We start from the raw sequence: 22,247 nt of genomic DNA on the forward strand, positions 1-22,247 counted from the left end.
AGCAAGTATTTATTGAAAATTAAAAATAAATTATTTTAATACTGTCTGGCTTGTTAATATCTGGATATAATGGTGAATCTGTGAATTGTATCTTAATCACGATAAATGCTATATGCCTTTAACAAGTTTAAACTACTTCTAGTTTCATTGTCTAGGAATTGGCTGACTGCACATGACTAGTTCCCAGTAGCTTTACATAGCTAATGGCCATCACGCCGAACAGCAGTCTTAACTATGACCGGGGACTCTAATCTAATGCAAGTGTCGGCTGCTGCTCGTATGCTGTAAGGACATGATGTGTACAAATAGCTAGGCCCAGAAAACTCCTTAGTGCCAGCATCTATTAAAATAAAGACTCATATCCCTCTCCTAGAACACAGCTACCCCTACCTTAGGACTGTGACATCCGTGTGTTAGTTTTTTGAAGGACAGTTAAGGTGTTTGGTTGTTTACTGTACTCCTTACTAGCCTGGATAGGGATGGGAACAGTGGCTTTCTGAATGGAAGAAACAAGACACACCTAAAATGAATCCAAGTGAAAGTTGTCTTTATTCCCTTGGAGATGCCTGTGGTAAGATTCCCTAGGTTGGATCAGTCTCAACAGTTGGACCCTTACCTGGGTGCAAGGGATAGAAGAAGTCTTATGGGATAACTTACCTTGAATACCTTGCAAAGATAAACCTTTCTTTAAGGTTTTTGCTTTTATTTTTAGCCCTAAGAGTATACTTTCTACATCGTGAATTTGAGCATATTGTACTTGTATATCCTGACAAACAGCTTTCTACCTTAAATTTTTATATTCATGTGTGTGGTATTGTTAGGGTTCAGGAACTGCCGGAGAATGATACCCCAAACTCAAATGGTATACAAAAGCAAAGGTGTTTATTCAGCTGAATTTCCTGCATGCAGAAGTCTCCCCATTTGAGAATGGAGACCCAAGGTGGCCTCTCAGGCCCAGCTCTTACAGAGAGAAGTGTGTGCCCTTTAATCTTGATTGGTTAGCTGTATCTCTAGGGATCTGACTACAGTTTGTTGGGCTCAGGAGACCTCCCAGGGGCTGCTTACTCATTCGAGCTACAGGCCAAATGAAGTCCTCTGATTGACTAGCCAAGGCTGTGGCTGGCTGACCACAGGTTCCTGGATCCAGTTCTCATTTCTGGGAAACAGAAACTTAGGCCTAGTCTCCCAAACTGCCAGTTTGCAGCCTGTCATGGAGTCAGCCTGGTTCTGGCTAATTCGGTCCTCAGTTATGTATGCATATGTATGCCTGAATGTGAAGTCTACAGGGGGATGTTAGGAGTCTTACTCAATTCCTCTTCACCTCACTTTCTAAGGCAGATTCTCTCTGAACCTGAAGGTAGGCTTCCTGGCTAGTGAACTCCTCTGATCTATTTACCTTTGTCCCTGATGCTGGGGATATTGGGACAAAGGGACCATACCCAGCTTTTACATGGGTGCAGGGGGGTTGAACTCTGGTCCTCTTCACAGCAAGCGTGTATGCCCCCTGAGCCATCTCCCATCTTCAGTCCTTTATGCTTGATTTATTATCTACATGCTTTAGATCCCCAAATGCATATTGATGCATAAGAATCTGTTAAAGTTCATAAGGTTGGATGAACAAACAATCTGGAACATTTAGACAAATACTCCATTCTGTAAAACAAAATGAACTATGGAGGGGCTGGAGACGAGATCCAATCCGTAAAGTACTTGCTGATAATCATGAGGTCTTGGGCTTGGATCCCAGCCACCCATGTGATAGCTGGAAACTTAAGCATGTATCTTGAACCCGGTGCTGACTGAGGGCAAGCAAATGTGGATTTCCGGAGCAGCTTGGCCAGCCAGCCTAGCCAAGTCAATGAGCTCCAGGTTCAGTGAGAGCCTGCCTCAAAAAAACAAAGTGGAGAAGCTGGGCGTAGTAACTCATGCCAATCCCCGTACCAGGTGGCAGAGGCAGAACTCTGAGAATTCCAGGCCAGGTAGGCCTACAAATGAGAGCCTGTGTGAAAAACAAAGCAAAATAAATTCAAAATTGTGGAGATCAACATTACCATATAATGGCCTGGTATAAAGCTGTACCACCCTGACTGGTAAGTGTTACATTGCAGGGAAAGGTTGCGCTCAAGTCCTGTCTCATGAGAGACTTACCTGGAAGATTGGTTGGATTTCCATTTCTTAAATCTCGGCTCCGATTCATACTCTGGCCCTCGTTATGCAAACCCACAGGCATCTTTCTTGTTCCAGGAAGTCAGTGGCATAGTCATATTCTCTGAGAAACAAGATCTCTCAAGTTAACCCCATTTTCTGTGTAGTACTGTTCTAGAACGTGCTGTGTAGACCAGTGTCTGAGTCAGGGTTTCTATTCCTGCACAAAACATCATGACCAAGAAGCAAGCTGGGGAGGAAAGGGTTTATTCAGCTTACACTTCCATATCACTGTTCATCACCAAAGGAAGTCAGGACTGGAACTCAAGCAGGTCAGGAAGCAGGAGCTGATGCAGAGGCCATGGAGGGATGTTGTTTACTGGATTGCTTCCCCTGCCTTGCTCAGCCTGCTTTCTTATAGAACCCAGGTCTACCAGCCCAGGAATGGCACCACCCACAATGGGCTGGGCCCTCCCCTCTTGATCACTAGTTGAAAAAATGCCTTACAGCTGGATCTCATGGAGGCATTTCCTCAACTGAGGCTCCTTTCTCTGTGATAACTCCAGCTTGTGTCAAGTTGACACAAAACCAGCCAGTACAACCAGGCTGGCCTCCATAGAGGTCCTCCCACTGTCTGCTGAGGGTTGGGATCAAAGGTGTATGCCAACATACCTAGCAGTCACACTACCTTTAAGTAGGTGATAGATTGTGAGTTCTTCTGTCTGTATCTGTGTCTCTGCATGTGTACACTTACCTATGTGTAGAAGTCAGAGGTTGATGCCAGATGCCTTTCATCTATCACAAGCCATCTTACTGGTTAAAACAAGGTTTCTCACTGAATCCAGAGCCTAGCAATTGGCTAAACTGGCTGGCCAGTGAGTTCTGCTCCACATAGAACTCCATGACACACCCCTAGTGCTAGGGTTACAGACATGCACCGTCACTCCTGATTTTACCTGGGTGCTGAGGATCCAGATTCAGGTCCTCGGGCTTATGTAGCTCCTCATGCTCACATAACTCCTCTTGCTTACATAACAGGCACTTTATCATCTGAGCTATCTCCCTGGTCCCATCTGTCCTCTTACATGGAGCTCCTACTAGCCTATGACATCCCAGCTGAACAGCTATAATGAGTACACATACATACAATTGTTGGGGTCCAGCCTTGGCAAAGGATTGAAGTTCTCAACTAGGAGTAGGGATGTCTGCAAGGTGCGTAATAAACACAGACTACCTTTTGAGCACAAGCTGACAGGCAATTTTTCAAGAATTAAAGTCTCCCTTCCTCCCTCCCTCCCTCCCTCCCTCCTTCTCTCTCTCTCTCTCTCTCTCTCTCTCTCTCTCTCTCTCTCTCTCTCTCTCTTTCTCTCTCTCTCTCTCTCTCTCTCTCTCTCTCTGTCTCTGTCTCTCTCTATGTGTCTCTCTGTCTCTCTCTCACACACACATGCACACACGCACACACTTGCACGCATGCATTCACTTGGTCACTTGCTTGCTCCCTTGCCTTTCTCTTGTCCCAGTCTTTTACTGATATTCCAAACGCAGGTAGGAAAAAAAAAAAAGACACTGTATAGTCATTGCCAAATCAATTTCAAAAGAATAACCATATCTCACAAAGAGTTAAGAATTACATTTGTTCCCCAAAGTTTCGAGCTTCCCTATTCCCAGGCCTGCAGCCAAAATAATAATAATTGCAAACTTATTATTTAAACTTTAACTTTTGACTTATTATACTTATTATACTTATTATAGCTCTGAGGTCAGCTACTTGCATTTTCCTGTGAAGCTCTAATGATAAATGACATGGGCAAATCTGCCAGGCCGTGGCTAGAAAGAACCAAGGTAACCCTTAACGCAGTAGTCCCAATAGCTTTCTGTTCCTGTACATTGCACACAACGACTCTCCTAAGAATCACAGTATTTTGACTTAGTTTTACTAGTGTATAATTTTATGCATTCTATTCTTCCTTTTCCAGGAACCACTCTCAAATGTTGTGCAAAACTTATTCTACAACTTCCATAACTTTTCCTTTCTTGGGATCCCAATGTTGGCTCTAATTCATTTTCTTTTTTTTTTTTTTTTATTTTTTTGTTTTTTTTTTTCTAATTAATTTTCTAATAACTTCTTCAAACTTTCTTTGCAAGTCCAGCATTAATCTGGAACTACCACTGCGCAGTTATTACATTGTTTCCAAGATGAGAACACACAGCATGCACCTGGGCCATTAAGACTGTGCTGTGCCTCTCTGCCTCAGTTTCCAACTGTTTAAGAATCATTACATCAAGGAACTTCTAGTTTCACAGAATCCTCCAGAGCAGAAGGAGAAAGTAATAGGAAAGTCAGAAATAGTAGAATAATTATGCATCCCAAGGTGACCAAGACCAGCTCCGTCAAACAACAGGTTCCCCAGGGCAGGAGCGAGGGGGAAAATGGAGACGATTAGACAAAACTGCAGCACGACCCCTAGCCAGTTCTGAGGCTGAAAGGCGTGTTTAATTCTTTCAGTCTCCTTTTATACCATTTTAATTACATTCAGGTAATAATAAGGTCAGTTGTAGGTTAAGGAAACAAGCAGAAAAATGAACACAAATAAACAGGGAACAAGCCTGGCCATAAACAAAATCTCATGAGCACTGTTCCTAAGGACTTGTAAAGATGGCAGGATTATCTGAGCCTACTTCCCTGTCCTAGCCCAAAGTCAAGTTATTGCCTGAAGCCTAATTTTTTGTTCTAGCCTAAAACCATATTTCTCTCTGAGCTTACTTCCCTGTCCTAGCCCAATGTCAAATTCCTGTCTGGGGTAGCTCTGTTTTCTTCTGGCCCAATGTCAAACTCTTGCCAAGCAACCCCACAAGCTCTCCACATCAAGCTTACTGAAAGGTAGTCATGCACAAATGAAATCTATACAGCAGCTGTCCAGGGCTAAGGTTAGGAGAAATGGAAACAACTGTTTTTTACAATGAGCTGCCTCAGGCTACTGAGATGTCTCTTTTCGGGCCTACTGCTGGCCGTCCCTGTCATGGTGTGCTGTCTCCAGCACACAATAGTACAACAGGCCTCTCTAGCATAGAAGCCAGAAACAAAAAATGTATAAGCACTTGATTCCAATGAATTGAAATTCAAAAACAAGCCATTGAAGAGGGAGGCCAGAGTAAGTGTAGATGTCGGAATTAGTCAAAGCTTAAGATATGTTAGCTCAATAAATGAAAGAATGTAGAATTAATGTTAAGTAGGGGCAGCAGAGGCCAATCACCAGCAGTAGACTTCTGAGTACTGCTGCCTACTGCTTCCTGGCATAAGAATTGGTCAGTTGTTGGAACCACGAGGCACCTATGTGGAAAAGAGATAGTAGTTTTTTACAGCCAGGGAGGCTTGAACAGAAACTGGTCGTGATGTCAGCCTGCACACATCTCATGAAAACACAATATACCCCACCCATCAGAAGAGACAGTTCATTTGGCCAGCCAGTGTATGATGTCTATGCAGAGGCCCTGCTGTGTTCTGTTTATGAAGAACAAAGGAGTACACACAGACTGAGGCAGAGAATGGTGTCCACTGAAGGGAACCAGTATAGCACTAGCTGGAGGGACTCTTTGTGGTTTCAAGGGTTAAACTTATGTATCTGGAATGCGAATTTTTACATTTTTTCATCCATATGGAATATGCATTCTCTTGGTCTGCACCTGGCTGAACTTGACTAAGACTTAAATTCTTAGCTTCAATGCCATTGTGAACAATCCTTGCAGACTGACAAATTGAAGTTATCAAAGCAGTGTGACTGGATCTACTGCCACAAAATAGAGCTCAGTGTGACTGTTGGACAAAATAAATGAGTGAATGAAAACTTGAATACCTGAAGGTGTCTTGAGGCATCCCCTCTTGTATGCATACAGCCACCATAGGTGTCAGATCAAAAGCTGTTTGTGTATTACTTCAGGTAGACATTCCAAGAGTTCTGATTTGGTTTCTATGGTTATTCTAAAGCAGTTTTAACCATACAGAAAGGGTTTATTTCATCTTACAGACCATAGTCTATCACTGAGGGAAGTCAAGTCAGGAGCTTGAAGCAGAAACCATGGAGGAATGCTGCTTACTGGACTGCTCCCTAGCTTATGTTAAGCTACCTGTTCTATTAACCCAGGCCCCCCTGCATGGGGATGGTGCTGCCCACAGTGGGCTGAGCCCTCCTTCACCAGGCAACAAGATATAATCTCTCTGGCCTAGAACAGATCAGAAATTGAATAGCTCTAAAAAAAATAACACTGGACCAAATTCCAGAGATGACATTCTATGGTGACTTTTTCATGGTGTGTTGCCTAATTAAAGGAAAAGAACAGAGAGACTGAAAAATAGAGTATGCCATTTGACACAAAATACGGAAGCAAAGACCAGAAATTCTGCTGAGAGTGCTGGTTTGGGTTGAAATCCCAGGATTAGATCCTAGAGGATCTAGAATATGCTGATTCTCATAGGAAGTTAGGCCCAGCCTGGAACTACCTAAAAATACTCATTAAAAATAATTAGATAGGGTGACAAGCTAATATGGATGATACAAAGTAAATAAAAGCCCATTAGTTAACCATCAGAACACAGGTCTTAATTACTCACACTTCAGAATACATATCTGAGCATCATCAAAGACATGACTGAGAGTTGTGGTTTGAATAAAAGTGGGCCCCATAGTCTCATAGGGAACGGTACTGTTGAGGATTGGTTCTAATAATGTTTTAATTAATCTGGCACCAAAAATTGGGAAGGAAAAATGCTAAAGGTCCTTGTCCCCAGTTGGATTTTGATCAATCAATAAAGAGCCAGCAGCCAATGACTGGTCAGGTAGGTTGAGGCAGGACCTGTACAGGCTAGGAACTTGGAGAGAGGAAGCAGAGAATTGCCATGATTCCCAGGGAGATAAAGATGGATCAGATTTAGAGCTACAGAATGAAAATCATCCAAAATGTTGGCAAGAATGTACGCAACCCCAAAAGGGCTGCCCAGAAGCATCTGGGAAGCAAGGACTAGGGAGCCACCCAGAAGGAGCCAGGGCAACAGAGAAAATAGAAAATTAAAGGGCGTTAAGCCAAGAGTACAGGAAAAGTGTGCTAGCTACAGGGAGGATTAGACTTGCCCAGCCTTTGAGCTAGTCAAGGCATATTAAAATTAACACATAGCTAAACCTGTTGCTACATGTGCTATTAGGAGGAGGTGTGACCGTGTTGAAGTAGATATGGCTTAGTTGGGGAAAGTATGCCACTAGCCGAGGAGGGGGAAGGGGGACTTGAGATCTCAAGCCAGGCCTTCTAAGGGGATTCTCTTCCTGTAGAACTCTCAGCTACCTCTTCAGTACCACGTCTGTCTACACACCCCTATGCTTCCCTCCATGATGATAATGAACTAAACCTCTGAACTGTAAGCCAGCCCCCACCAGATATTTTTCTTTATAACAGTTGTTGTGGTCATGGTATCTCTTGACAGCAATAGAAACCTATGAATTTTTAAAGAAATTGGGCATCGTTTTTAAAAGGCCGTAGCAATCAGATGTCAGAAGATTAATCCAAAGACCCTTAAGTCAAGACAGAAATCATTGGGCAACTTGAGAGAAAAGTCATTTTAAATAAACAAATCACATCATTACACAGCAAAACAAACAAACAAAAACCCAAAGCCTTTGTTAACCACCATCTTTCATCTTTGTTAACTCATCATCTGAAAGCTGATGAGCTCTTGCTCCAGGTCCTTAGACCTACATCGTTTTCTTCCTTTGTTTAATTCACTGAAATACTAACTCTGCTGCCAAGTGAAATCTTTGTGCACATTGCTGAGTGTGATTTACATCAATGCTAGGCTCCTTTAGTTCCTCCTCCCACATTTGTGCAACTTTTTTCATACTCAATAATTATCTTTATCTTGATTTCTATAGGAATAAAGTGTTCCAATCATAGCCACATAGTAGAAAGTTACCTTTCAGTCACCGAGAGTAAAATCTCCTGGAAAGAAACATTAAGGCAAGTTGTACCTTAGGGTAACACACACACACACACACACACACACACACACCTTATAAAATAGTTTCAAGGAAAACATGACCTAGAATTTTCTTTTTGCATAAAACTATAGGAATATATTTTTGTCAGTACTTGATTTTTTTAAAGGTTTAATAGTATGCATTGAAATATTACTAGTTACAATGAGCATAAAGTACATGTAAAACAAAACCTAACATGGAAATAGACAAAGTTTTCTTGGTGTGTAAAGATTAAACATGATGGTTTTTAAATACCAAGAATTGCCACAAGGCTACATTCTTAGCTCTTAAATTATTAATGATTTAAGGTCTGGATGTACCTTACTCCAAGATGGTGCTATTTTTTTTTTTTCTAAGAAGGACTGAGACTTTCACCTTTTGGCCTTTCTTTTCTTTTTTCCTTTCTTTCTTTTCTTTTATCTTTTTCTCTTTTTTTTCTTTTTCTTCTTCTTCTTCTTCTTCTTCTTCTTCTTCTTCTTCTTCTTCTTCTTCTTCTTCTTTTTCTTCTTCTTCTTCTTCTTTTTGAGCTTCATATGGTCTGTGAGTTGTTTCTTGGGTATTCAGAGCTTTCTGGGGCTAGTATCTAATTATCAGTGAGTGCATATTTGTTCTTTGGTGACTGGGTTATCTCACTCAGGATGATATTCTCTAGATCCATCCATTTGGACCTAGAATTTTTATAGCAAGTCGTAGGAATGGGGAAGAATTATCTTGAATTTACAGGGACATTCTCAACAAGTCATACTAAACTGACTTTCTCCTGAGGTGGGGAGATGGGAATGTAGATTCAGAGAATGACAGTTTAGAGTCTAAAGAAAGGATTCAGTCAGTAAGTGTCTGTCTTGCAAGAACATGAATCCTCTGCACCCAGGTAACAAGTCAAATGCAGCAGTGACCACCTGTAACCCTGGTAACAGTGCTGGGAGGGGAAGAGGGAAGGGCATCGGGCACACATTGGCTGGCTGGACCTGAAGCTCAGTGACAGATTTTGTCTCAAGAAATGAGGCAGAGAGGTGAACAGTTGAGAACAACAATGTCACTGTCTGGCCTCCAAACACATGAAAATATGCACACATTCACATAAACATGTACATACACACATACAGAGACACAGAGAGACACACAGAGACAGAGAGAATAAGATGGGACTGTCCACTCTAGACTGTCTGGGTCCTGGGACTAGAAAGTGCATGTTCAGGGGCCAACAAATCGATTATTGGTGTGTTCTATGTACACAGGTGGGTTTTTTTTCTCATTTTCTTCATCTGAATATATTGGGAAATATAACGATTACAATAACAGGCAGGATGAAAACAAGTGTTCATTCACTTCAGATAAGACACTGAGGTATGAGTCCATCAGAATCCACTCCCTTATGGAGCATGGGGCAAAGAAACCTTACAAGAATTTGGGTACCTTCAAAATAGCTGAGCCAATGCATAGTCCTCGTGGAAACTGCATCACGGGGCCCTCCTTCAATCAGCCGTCTCCTTCTTAAATGCTCTAGCATTTTTCAGAATCATTTGAAGCTGGTGGAAGTGAGAAAGACAGAAAGGACAAATGGCTTAAATCCCAAGGGAAGATCCCTTGAGTTTATCCTACCCATCTACTAAATAATATCATGAGCCTCATGACGATCACCACAGATCTGACTGCTCTCTATCATTCTGCTCTACTAATGATTAGTTGCCATAACGACCAGATCAAGTTTATCTCCCCTTTTCTTCACCCCTTACATTCTCTCTATCTTCTCTTCTATATCTTCCTTGAACCTTGGAAGTTGGTGATGTATTAGTAATCCCCCTTTGCATGGTGATGACACCCCAACCTTCATCTGCTCTTGAGATTTTTTAGGCAGTGATGAATCCATCAGCAACCACCACGCATTTGTTGTTTTCTTCCACAACAAATGTGGAAGAGCAGCAGTAGTCTATAGGTATCACACAAATATTTAGAGAAAGGACACTTTGACAGGTACTCTACTCAACCAGACAGTAGCTGTTGCTTCCGTACTGGGACCTATGACTTCCCAAATTGCAAGTTTGTCCTAGATTAAAGTACCGGATATGAATTTCCTTTATGGAGCAGTTATTAAATCCAACCACAAATCTGTTGTTGTGCTCACAACCATTGTACCCACGCCACTCTTGTACCAGATGGCAAATCTTATGTGACACATTGATGAGGTTCACACCTGCATGGAACAGTTGTCAGAAAAGCTCCCTCGGCATCTTGGAAAGCACTGTCCAGTGACTGTAAAAGTCACCGTTCAGAAAAGGACCTTTCAACCCGCTCTCAGGTTGGTTTCCTCACATACTTCAGGGTCTTAAACAATATAGTTTTATCATCTAGTTCTGGCATGCAAACAATAGCATTAGTGGCACTCTTTGTCATGGTAGTGGCCTCTGTGTCTTCCTCAACAGCAACTCACAAGGGATTATCCTGCCCCTTGCACTGGAGGTTTCATCCGATACCCTTGTGGGTTGGGGGGTTAAGCCCCTTTTCATGCAGGCAGGGTAACACTTTAAAATTCTGATTTTTCCCCCAAATGTTTTTTTTCCAAATCTATAAGACACTCGGAGGCTAGTAGTATGCCAGCCATGTGATAAAATCTTTGTATTTCTTCATGGAGGATGGGCAGGCTTTCTGGATGCCCACGACTGTCCATCCAAAACAGTACTTGGAGTCAGCAATGAAAATGATACAAAAATGTGAGCAAGGACCAATACAGGATGAAAATATTCCAGCACTTGCTTCCTCAAAAGAACAGCCTTGAGTACAGTGCAAGGATGGGAATGCACTCCTTTATTTAGATTGCTAAAATTCGCAGATGTTCTCCATGAACAGGTTTCCCTCTTTATCCCAAGGTGTTACCACAGACCTTCTAAGCATCCTCCCATCCCCGAGGAGCTAGGAGAGTCTGGCTTAACTTAATATCCACACATTTGCCTTTACATGACCTGAATGAATCTCTTTGCCTTTTGGACTCTGCCTGACAAACACATACTTAGGAGCCTCATATGGTAAAGATTCTACAAGGCCAAATAATGGAACCTCGTGATTGTAGTGAGTTAAAATGGGATAGTCAAGAGCCAATTTCTTTGGGCTAATTTCAGTTCCTGTGGACGCCATTCTTCTCTGTCAACCAACTTCTCTGTCTGATCTGATATCTCTGATACTATCCAATTCTCTTAGGAAAACACTAGCTTTCAGCAGTTTGGAAGCCAAAGAAGGTCACTGGAAAATACTTGGGTCATTTAACAGAGATGTCCTTAGTTTGTACCTACCTATGATCCTCCACCAATGTATTTGGTAAATGTCTCGATTTTCTTTCTTTGTTCTATAACTAATAAAAATCGCATATGACTACTTCCACAGTGGCATATGGGATTTGAGATAACCAGAATCTGTGCTCGCAGGTAGTGAACACTCATATTTGACTCCATAATAATAACTTACTCCCTTGGAGTTGAGAGTTTCATTTTTGTATTGACAGTTTTGTGTGGACAAATCTGGGCACCCCAAACAACGATGTTCACCAAAGGAGTCACCAACATAGACACCAGATACCAGCATGGGACCTTGTACCCAGCCATTGGTGGATTGTTAAGGAGCTCTTTTTGGGCTCTAACCTTCTTGCTTTTGCTAATGGTCCATTGGTTTATTCTGAGTTTGATTTTTCAGACGTATTTGGGTGCCATTTTGTTGCTTTCAATAAGTGGTTTAAGGTATCGTTTTGTTTGTGTGCTCACTTGGGCCTTCCATCTGTCATCTCTTTGTTGTCTGATTTGACAAAAAGAGGAAATGGTTGCAGGGGAGCACTGTAATCTGGTACCTTAGCTGCTTCTGTGTTTTATGATAATGTTAATTCAACTCATGAAGATTTGGGGAAAGTGGAAAGTCTGGCTACAGAAAACTTGGCTTTCCTCCTCCCTCACCCAGAAACACTTGGTCCTGTATGGTTGGGATTTCTTTTCCTCACTGTACTGAACGTTTTAACCAGTGTTAAAGCTGAAGGTCACAAATGAAGAGGCTGCTGTAATTAAAATTTAAAAAACAAGGAAAATCATTCAAGGAGATGTTAAAAATAAATAGAAAACTAAGAAAAACTTAGAGGTCATGTCAGAACTAAAGATAAACTTTCACTTTCTCAACCCTCTGCTTTCATGTGTCTTTCTCCGACCTTGCCTAGTCATTCTCTCTCTCCAATCATGGCAGAATTCTAGATCAAAAGAAAAAGATGGTTATGGCTTATTTCAGAATCAAAGCTAGACAGGAGGAGAGATGCCATAAAATATTAAAAATTCTCATTTTTAGTTGGACGGTGGTGGTGGATACCTTTAATCCCAGCACTCAGGAAGCAGAGGCAGGATGATCTCTATGAGTTTGAGGCCAGCCTTGTCTACAGAGTAAGTTCCAGGACAGCCAAAGCTACACAGAGAAACCTTGTCTTGAACACCCCTCCCCAAAAATCTCAGTTTTGAAGACAATACTCTGATGATTAATTCTTATTAATTTACATGTTTTTTATTTTTCTGTATATGAGTACTATTCAGGATAGGCTAGGACACAGAATATACTTCAATAACTGTAAAGGGATACAAACCACTCAAAATCTTATCTTGTGACTCCAGTAATATTAAACCACAAATCAATAAAATCTGAACATTTGGAAGCTAAATAACATATTTCTGGGTAAGTTACAATTCAAAGGTCTCACAAAGGAAACTAGCCAAATATATTTAATCAAATGAGGGATACCTACAACATGCTGTTAAACAGTGGGGGGGTGGGGGGGGAGTGGTTATAACTATAAATGCCCATATCAGGAAAAAAATTGAATGGATTGATGAGGTGGCACCATTGTAGAATACTTACCTCCAAAAACTGAGAATTGGAGTTCTGATCTCTGGAATCCACATTGAAAAGCTGAGTGTGGTGGCATCCCTTATAACTCTGGTGATGGTGAGATGGGAGCAGAACCAGACAAAACCTTCTGAAGCTTGCTCACAGGCAAAGATGCAGGATAACAAGAGACCCCATATCAAATAGTACATAAAGGTCACCTGAAGACAATGGTTGTCCTCTGACCTCCACACTCATGCCATGGATGCATGGCCCTGTACCCACATGAACACAAACGCGCGTGCGCGCGCGCGCACACACACACACACATACACACACACACACACACACAAAGGAAAAAGAAACTTCAGACAGATAACAATTTCTACCTTAAGGAATAGAAATTGGATGTTGAACGTGTCTTTATGTATTTCTCAGCCATTCAATATTCCTCAATTGAGAATTCTTTGTTTAGCTCTGTGCCCCGTTTTTAATAGGGTAATTTGATTCTCTAACTTCTTGAGTTCTTTGTATATATTGAATACTAGCCCTCTATCAGATGTAGGATTGGCAAAGATCTTTTCTCATTCTGTTAGTTGCCTTTTTGTCTTAATGACAGTGTCTTTTGCCTTACAGAAGCTTTGCAATTTTATGAGGTCCCATTTATCGATTCTTGATCTTAGAGCATAAGCCATTGGTGTTCTGTTCAGGAAATTCCCCCTGTGCCCATATGTTCAAGGCTCTTCCCCACTTTCTCTTCTATTAGTTTGAATGTATCTGGTTTTATCTGGAGGTCCTTGATCTGCTTGGACTTGAGCTTTGTACAAGGCAATGAGAATGGATTGATTTGCATTCTTCTACATGCTGACTGCCAGTTGGACCAGGACCATTTGTTGAAAATGCTATTTTCCCCCCACTGGATGGTTTTAGCTCCTTTGTCAAAGATCAAGTGACCATGAATGTGTGGTTCATTTCTGGGTCTTCAATTCTATTTCATCAATCTACCTGCCTGTCTCTGTACCAATACCATACCGTTTTTATGACTATTGCTCTGTAATACAGCTTTAAGTCAGGGATGGTGGTTCCCCCAGAAGTTCTTTTATCATCAGGGAAATACAAATCAAAATAACCCTGAGATTCCCACCTCACACCAGTCAGAATGGGTAAGATCAAAACTCATGTGACAGCAGATGCTGGGGAGAATGTGGAGAAAGAGGAACACTTCTCCACTGTTGGTACAACCACTCTGGAAATCAGTCTGACAGTTCCTCAGAAAATTGGATATAGTACTATCTGAGGACACAGCTAGCTATATCACTCCTGGGAATATACCCAAAAGATATATGGACACATGTTCCACTATGTTCATAGCAGCCTTATTTATAATAGCTAGAAGCTGGAAAGAACAAAGATGTCCTTCAACAGAGGAATGGATACAGAAAATGTGATACATTTACACAATGGAGTTCTACTCAGGTATTAAAAACAATGAGTTCATGAGATTCTTAGGCAAATGAATGGAAATCTAGAAAATATCATCCCGAGTGAGGTAACCCAATCACACAAAAACGCCTATGGTATGCTCTCACTGATCAGTGAATATTAGCCCAAAAGCTCAGAATACCCAAGATACAATTCACAGACCACATGAAGCTCAAGAATAAGGATGACCAAAGTGCAGATGCTTCAGTCCTTAGAAGGGGAAACAAAATATTCTCAGGATGGCTCCAGCTGCACATGTGGCAGAGGATAGCTTTGTTGGGCATCAATGGGAGGAGAAGCCCTTGGTCCTACCAAGGCTTGATACCCCAGTGCAAGGGAATGTCAGGGCAGGGAGGCAGGAAGGGGTGGATGGGTGGGTGAACACCCTCGTAGAAGCAGGGGGAGGGGGGATGGATAGGGGGGATGGAGGGGAAACCAGGAAAGGGGATAACATTAGAAATGTAAATAAAATATGTCCATATTAAAAAATAAAGAAACCAGAAATCGGGCTTAAACAGGATAGCCGGCAACATTAGTTAACGCTCACTCCGCTCTAACGGGAAAGCAGAGGACTACAAGAGACTGAACTGTACCTGCCTCTATTCCAAAAGACTCATGTTCAACATTCGTTCACAAAAATAGCTGGGAATTTTTTATTAGTCATTTTTTTAAGTTACAGCAAGAGAGAGAGAGAGAGAGAGAGAGAGAGAGAGAGAGAGAGAGAAAGGAAAGAGAGAAAGAGAGAAAGAAAGAAAGAAAGAAAGAAAGAAAGAAAGAAAGAAAGAAAGAAAGGAAGGAAGGAAGGAAGGAAGGAAGAAAGAAAGAAGAACCTGAACTTTAGTAACACAGCTGAAACAGTCTGAAGCAAAGGCAGGAGCGGTGGGAGAAAAGATTTAATTTAGTTGATTTTCTGTGGTTGTTGGTTGTTCGATAGTCTCACGGTGATGGAAGCTGTACATTTTTTTCGAAGGGACCGAGAAACTGCTGGAGGTCTGGTTTTTCCAGACAGCGGCCCGACGCAAGCCATGGATCTGGGGATCTTCGTACCATCGGAAGATCTTCAAAGGGATGTCCCTTTGAAGGATGTGCAGTGCTCAACCCTAAGTGTGACAAAGACTGACAAGCAGGAGGCTTATGGACTCAGTGTGAGTAGCATGTTTGTCTCCAAGAGAAATGTGGTGCCACCCTCTTACTGGAAGTACTGTTCCCCTGCTGAAGCTTGCCAGGGATTACAGTGGGTTTGACTCAGTTCAAAGCTTCTTTTATTCCCATAAGAATCTCATGAAACCTTCTCACCAAGGGTACCCACACCGGAATATCCAGAAAGAAATCCAGTTTCTTAATGCAATTTCCCCAATAGGGCAGTATATTGTATGGGACATATGAATTCTGACTGTTGGTACTTGTATACTTTGAATCTTCCAGAGAACCAAGTAATCAATCAGCCAGATTAAACCCTGGAAATTCTGATGAGTGAGCCTGACCCAGCAGTTATGGACCAGTTCTACAAGATGGTGTTACTGCAAAGGATGTCACTTGTGAGAGTGGAATTCGTGACCTGATACCAGGTTCTGTCATTGATACCACACTGTGCAATCCCTGTGGCTACTCAATGAATGGAATGAAATCGGATGGAGCATATTGGACTATTCACATCACTCCAGAACCAGCATTTTCTTATGTTAGCTTTGAAACAAACCTAAGTCAGACCTCCTATGACGAACTGATCAGAAAAGTTGTGGAAGTCTTCAAGCCAGGAAAATCTTGAGTTCTAAACTACCTGAAGACCCAACTATTCCACTCCTAGGCATATATCCCAAAGATGCTCGAACATATACCAAGGACACGTGCTCTACCATGTTCATAGCAGCCTTATTTATAATAACCAGAAGCTGGAAAGAACCCAGATGTCCTTCAACAAAGGAATGGAGACAGCAATTGTGGCACATTTACACAATGGAGTACTACTGAGCTATTAGAAACAATGACTTTATGAAATTCCTTGGCAAGTGGATGGAACTAGAAACTATCACCCTGAGTGAGGTAACCCGGTCACAAAGGAACACACATGGTATGGACTCACTGATAAGCGGATACTAGCCACAGAAAGCTCTGAATACCCAAGAAACAATTCACAGGCCTTATTAAGATCAAAAGAAGGAAGGCCAAAATGTGGATGCTTCAGTCCTTCTCAGAAGGGAGAACAAAACACTCACAGGAGGAAATACAAGGTCTAATAGAGGAGCAGAGAATGGAGAAAAGATCATTCAGAGGCCGCCTCACCTTGGGATCCACCCCATATCCAGCTTCCAAACCCAAGAACTATCGCAGATGCCAAGAAGTACTTATTGGCAGGAACCAGGTAGGAATGCCTCCTCAGGGGCTCTGCCAGTCATACAGATACAACTGAGTACGCGTGCAGCTAACCATTGGACTGAACACGGGGACCCCAATGAAAGTGCTAAAGAAAGGACTGAAGGAACTAACTGAAAGAGGTTGCAACCTCATGGGAAGAACAACATTATCAACCAACCAAACCCTCTACAACTTTCATGGACTAAAACACCAACTATTGAGCACACATTGAGAGACCTATGGCTCCAGTTGCATATGTAGCAGAAAATATCAGTGTCTGGCATCAATGTGAGAAGAGGCCTTTGGTCCAGTGAGGGTGCATTTTCCTAATATAAGGGAATGCCAAGGCACTGAGGTGGAGAGGGTGATAAGGAGAGAGTGCACCTTAGTGGAAACAAGTGGAGGGGGAGGGAGGATGTGAACAGGGTGGGGGAAAGGGATAACACTTCAAATGTAAATACAGAGTATCTAATTTTTAAAAGGGAAAGAAAAAAAGGATACTTTGCACATAAGAGATGCTGAAATATTTTTTAAATAATTTCTCACAAGAAACTTAAAACTCAATGCTACAGAGAAGACTTGACAATTAAAAGCACTTGCTACTCAAAAAAAAAAAAAAAAAAAAAAAAAAAAAAATGTCGCACAGTGCTTTCTTCGCCCAGAAGATTGAGGGTTTTTAAAACGTTTTGATTGCCAGGGCGCTATGTTCAACGATTACAATTTTGTTTTTTACCAGTTCTGCTAGGAAACAGCAACAACAGCAGAGTTGATTAGAAAAAAAGAAAAAGAAAAAACATGCAAAAAGAGAAGACACACAGGGAGGTGGTGGTTGCTTTCTAGGTGTTGATCCTGAGGGCCATGCTGAGCATGACCACCACCGTGTAGTTGCAGAAAGCCCTGGGTGTAATGATAGTGAAATCATTTTAAAGTGTGTGCATTATTATATCAAGGAGTTAGATATCTTGCATGAATGTTCTCTCCTGCGTTTAGGTGTTCTATGCCACTCTTGCTGTGGAACTGAAGAGCCCATAGTAAAGAGCTTTGACTGTATGAATCTTTACGACACTTGTGAAAACGATTCAATTTGGCGTATGCACAGCCTCATGTTTCTTCAGGCATTGTTCAAAATCCCCGCAGACAAGACTTTCGTCCCCAGTAGATGTGGCCTCAGCTGACCATCTGCGACTGTTCTATTAATTGTTGTCAGAGCTGTTACATCCAGTTACCTCCACTTTCCAGAGCATATTCTCTACTGTTATTCACAACCAACTTTTACTTCATATAGGTGTTTTATGCAATGGAAATTAAAGTTTTTCTTCCACAAGTTGAGTCTTTGTAAGAAAATGATTCCAGTTGCTTGTTTTGTGTTCTACAGTTTTAATGGTTGCTCCTGCATTTATATTCCTATGGTTTTCTCACCATCCCTGATGAAGCAACGCACTGTTACATCGTGGGTTTATATAATAATCTTACACCCCAGATAGGAGCTTGGAGATGGTCCCTTGCTTAATTTTTTTTCTAAGACATAGAATGTGCCCTCCTTATTGACATGAACTTCTGTGGAAGATAAATGACAAAACTGAATGTGTCAAATGAAAAGAATTCAGTCTCCAGGGGTGATGAGCAAGAAGAACCAGCCTATTCAAAAGGGAATTGATAGGCTATGCAGTGCACTTTAATTAGCTTTAACAGAGTGCCTACCATGCCTTCACTAACTTACTAAGTAGTGATGGGAATGTCCACTAAGTCAAAGCAGAAACTTAATCCTAATCACTCTGACCTCAGTAAGCGCTGCCATTGCCACCAAGTTTACTAAAGGAAACTTTGACTCAAAGGAGAATCTGTAGTTTTCATCTGGTCTGATGTTCTCTGTGGTCTTTGCTTTACCACGGCATTCAGATGATCAAATGAATGGCTGACCAGAGGGAGGACTCTCAGGTTACTCAGCCTGGAGAATGGATGAAACAGCACATTATTCTGACTACTTAATGGCACTAGAAACAAGAGCTTTCAGGACTCAGCATGTTAGTGGCATTTGCAGATACTGTGGGATTTAAGCAGAAAGGAGCAAACTGGACTACATTCCCTGTTTATTGCCCTCCTACTGTTTGCTTGGTAGTTTATGGACTAACACAGTGATGTTTTGTTCCTTCCATATTTTTTTTAAAGATTTATTTGTTTGTTATTTAAGTACACTGTAGCTGTCTTCAGACACACCAGAAGAGGACATCAGATCCCATTACAGATGGTTGTGAGCCACCATGTGGTTGCTGGGAATTGAACTCAGGACCTCTGGAAGAGCAGTCAGTGCTCTTAACCTCTGAGCCATCTCTCCAGTCCTCCTTCCATATTTATAATGAAACACTTTTTTTTTCTAGCGTTTCTAAGCATAGAATCTACTTGGTTTGAAATCAAGTGGTTGGAACACTGTCTGGATTTTTACTTTATACATGGTGTTGATTGAATGCTTCATTGGGGAAGCTTTCAGTCAGCTTTATCAGTCTGGTTCTGTAATGAGCACAGCACCTATTTTGAACTGTTATTTGGAGGACCAGTGCTTACTTAAGCTGGATTTTGTAACCCAGTAGATTTTGGCTTGAGGTTTGATTTTTCCCATCTTATAAAATTAAGAACTCTAATGTTGAAAATTGCATAGGTTTGTGTAGAACAAAGCCTAGAAAGGAAACTGTAGGTGGACTATTGATCTAGTGTAATTACGGGCAGGGAAGTTTTGGTGTTGGACTTTTAATCAGCTGAAATGTATTTCTGTACCACAATATAAGTTTCAATAAAAGTTTGCTTCATTGTCTAGTAACATTCAAAAAGAAGAAGAAGAAGAGAAGAAAGAGAAACAGAAGAAGGAGGAGGAGGAGGAGGAGGAGAAATTGAAGAGCAAATTAACCTCAGGAAAAAAAAGACAGTGAAGATTGGAGTGGAAATCAATGGACTGGGAGCAAAACCGGACGAGGAAATCAATAAGTTTGGAATCAGACAACTAAATAAAGATGCCAAGGAAACACTCTGAAGAGCAATGACATCTTGTCATCAGAACGCCACACCCGCCTGAGGACAGCAGAGACACTTGTAGCACCTGTTAGAATGGCCACATTCTGACAGAGGATGTGCACAAAGGGATGTGCAGCCATTCCGAGTGAAACAAAACCTAATGTTTTTTCTTTTCTTGTGTGCATGTGTGTGTGTGTGAGTGTGTATGTGAGAGAGTGAGAGCTATGTGTGTGAGAGAGAGAGTTATGTGTGTGTTTGTGTGTGTGTGAAAGAGAGTTGTGTGTGTGTGAGAGATAGAGAGAATTATATATGTGTGTTTGTGTGTGTGAGAGTTATGTGTGTGTGTGTGTGAGATAGAGAGAGTTATGTATGTGTGTTTGTGTGTGTGTGAGAGAGAGTTGTGTGTGTGTGTGAGAGAGAGTTATGTGTGTGAGAGAGAGTCGTGTGTGTGTGTGTGTGTGTGAGAGATAGAGAGAGTTATGTGTGTTTGTGTGTGTGAGAGAGAGTTATGTGTTTGAGTGTGTGTGTGAGAGAGAGTTATGTGTGTGTGTGTGTGAGAAAAAGAGAGAGTTGTGTGTGTGTGAGATAGAGTTATGTATGTGGGTTTGTATGTGTGTGTGAGTTATGTGTGTGTGTGTAAGAGAGAGAGAGAGTTATGTGTGTGTGTGTGTGTGTATGTGTGTGTGTGTATGAGAGAGAGAGTTGTGTGTGTGTGTGTGTGCACCCTCGTGTCTGTATGATTTACATGCACCGTACAGCAGTCTGAGGTCGATATACAGAATCTCCCTTGATCGAGCTGTGACCTTACTTTGCCTTTTTTTTTTATCTTAAAGAGTCACTTAACATTTTATTTATTGATGACTAGAAAAACCTTACGGTGATAACCAGCAATTGTGTTCTTAAGTGTTTACTCTAATGAGTTGAAATATCCAAACCCAAGCCTGTACATGGATATTTATTAGCAGTTTCATTGGCAATTGCTAAATCCTGGACACGAAGAAGGAGTCCTCCAGGAGGCTAACAAATAAGTACATTGGGTTATGTGCAGCCGATGGAACACTAGTCAATGCCAAGAAGGAGCCATCAAACCACATGAAGAATTGGATTTAGCTTAAAGTGAAACAATCAGAAAATTAAAAATTATTAGAAGGATAATAACCTATAGTCCCAACCACATGACATTCTGAAAGTAAAAAGGAGGGGTCACTCAGTACATTATAAAAACAAACAAGAAAAGACGTGAGGCTGGAGGGGATGTGAAGAGAGGGATCCAAAAGGAGTCGATGAGGATATGGGGCAAACATGATAGAAATACATTATATGCACATATGAAAATCTCAAATAATAAAATCAACATATTAAAAATGGAGAAACTTAGGGGGCTGGAGAGAACGCTCACTGGTTAAGAGCACTGGCCGCTCTTATAGATCTGAATCTGTTCCCAGCACTCACGTGACAGCTCACAACCATCTGTAACTCCAGTTCCTGGGGATCTGAGACCCTCTCCTGGCCTTTGGGGTAGCAGGAATGTGTGTGGTGTCCATAAAAAAATGAAGAAAAAACACCCATACATATAGAATAAAATAATTTTATACTTTTCAATGGAGGCAACTCAAAGATCAATGGGGATGGGGTGAAAATTAGGGAGGATGTCGGGGAAGAGAGGATGGCTTTGGGATAGTAATCCTCTGGTTCTTCAGAGAAACTCTGACTCATTAATCAGGTTCATCCCTGATTAACAGTGAAACTTCTGTGTGTGGAACTACAGTGGTAAGTATGTGTCATACATCTGTCTAAAGTCAGCATGTACACCAAGAATTAGCCTTCCTGTAAACTGTTGAGCTTATATGACAGTGTGTTGTCATTGTAGGCTCACTGATAATAATAAAAGTATCGTACTAAAGAAAGGCAGTAATAACAGGGAGGGGTGTGCACATGGGGAGAATACATGGAAATGTGCTTTCTCCTCATTTTTCTGTAAGTGAAAACTTCTCTAAAGTAATCTAGTAGCTCTAAAAAAAAAAATACCAAAAGTCAAAAATAAGAAAAAGATTTGTATTGCTCTCACATTGATAGAATCCTAATCTTTAAAAGGCAATGACGGAATTGATAAGTCGTTAATTGATACAGAGGGAGGACATACATGGCTAAGTTCGGGAGTAATGTGAATCCATCCTTGTGTATGTCTTTAAGGGATGCGCAGTTAAAATCTTCCCACAGAGAAGGGATCCCGGTAGGGTGGCCTCACTAGCGAGCTCCTCCAAACATTTGAAAAGAAAATAGGATGTAGATGCAGTTCACTGGCCTAGCACATGCTGACCACATGTGAAGCTTTGGGTTTCACCGACAGCATGCTATCATGGTCTAAACAAATAAATAATAGGACATAAT

At 41.5% G+C, this 22,247-nt stretch overlaps 1 pseudogene across 1 annotated transcript; it reads left to right on the forward strand.

Annotated features, from left to right (window-relative positions):
• Positions 1 to 15,439: 15,439 nt before the first annotated feature.
• LOC308422022 (S-adenosylmethionine decarboxylase proenzyme-like) lies at positions 15,440 to 17,620 on the forward strand (annotated as a pseudogene). The gene is made up of 3 exons: positions 15,440 to 15,585; positions 15,649 to 16,251; positions 17,487 to 17,620. The product of its transcript is annotated as an S-adenosylmethionine decarboxylase proenzyme-like (transcript).
• Positions 17,621 to 22,247: the final 4,627 nt, after the last annotated feature.

The sequence above is a fragment of the Micromys minutus genome, assembly GCF_963924665.1.
Source record: "Micromys minutus genome assembly, chromosome: 6".
NCBI classification, from domain to species: Eukaryota; Metazoa; Chordata; class Mammalia; order Rodentia; family Muridae; genus Micromys; species Micromys minutus.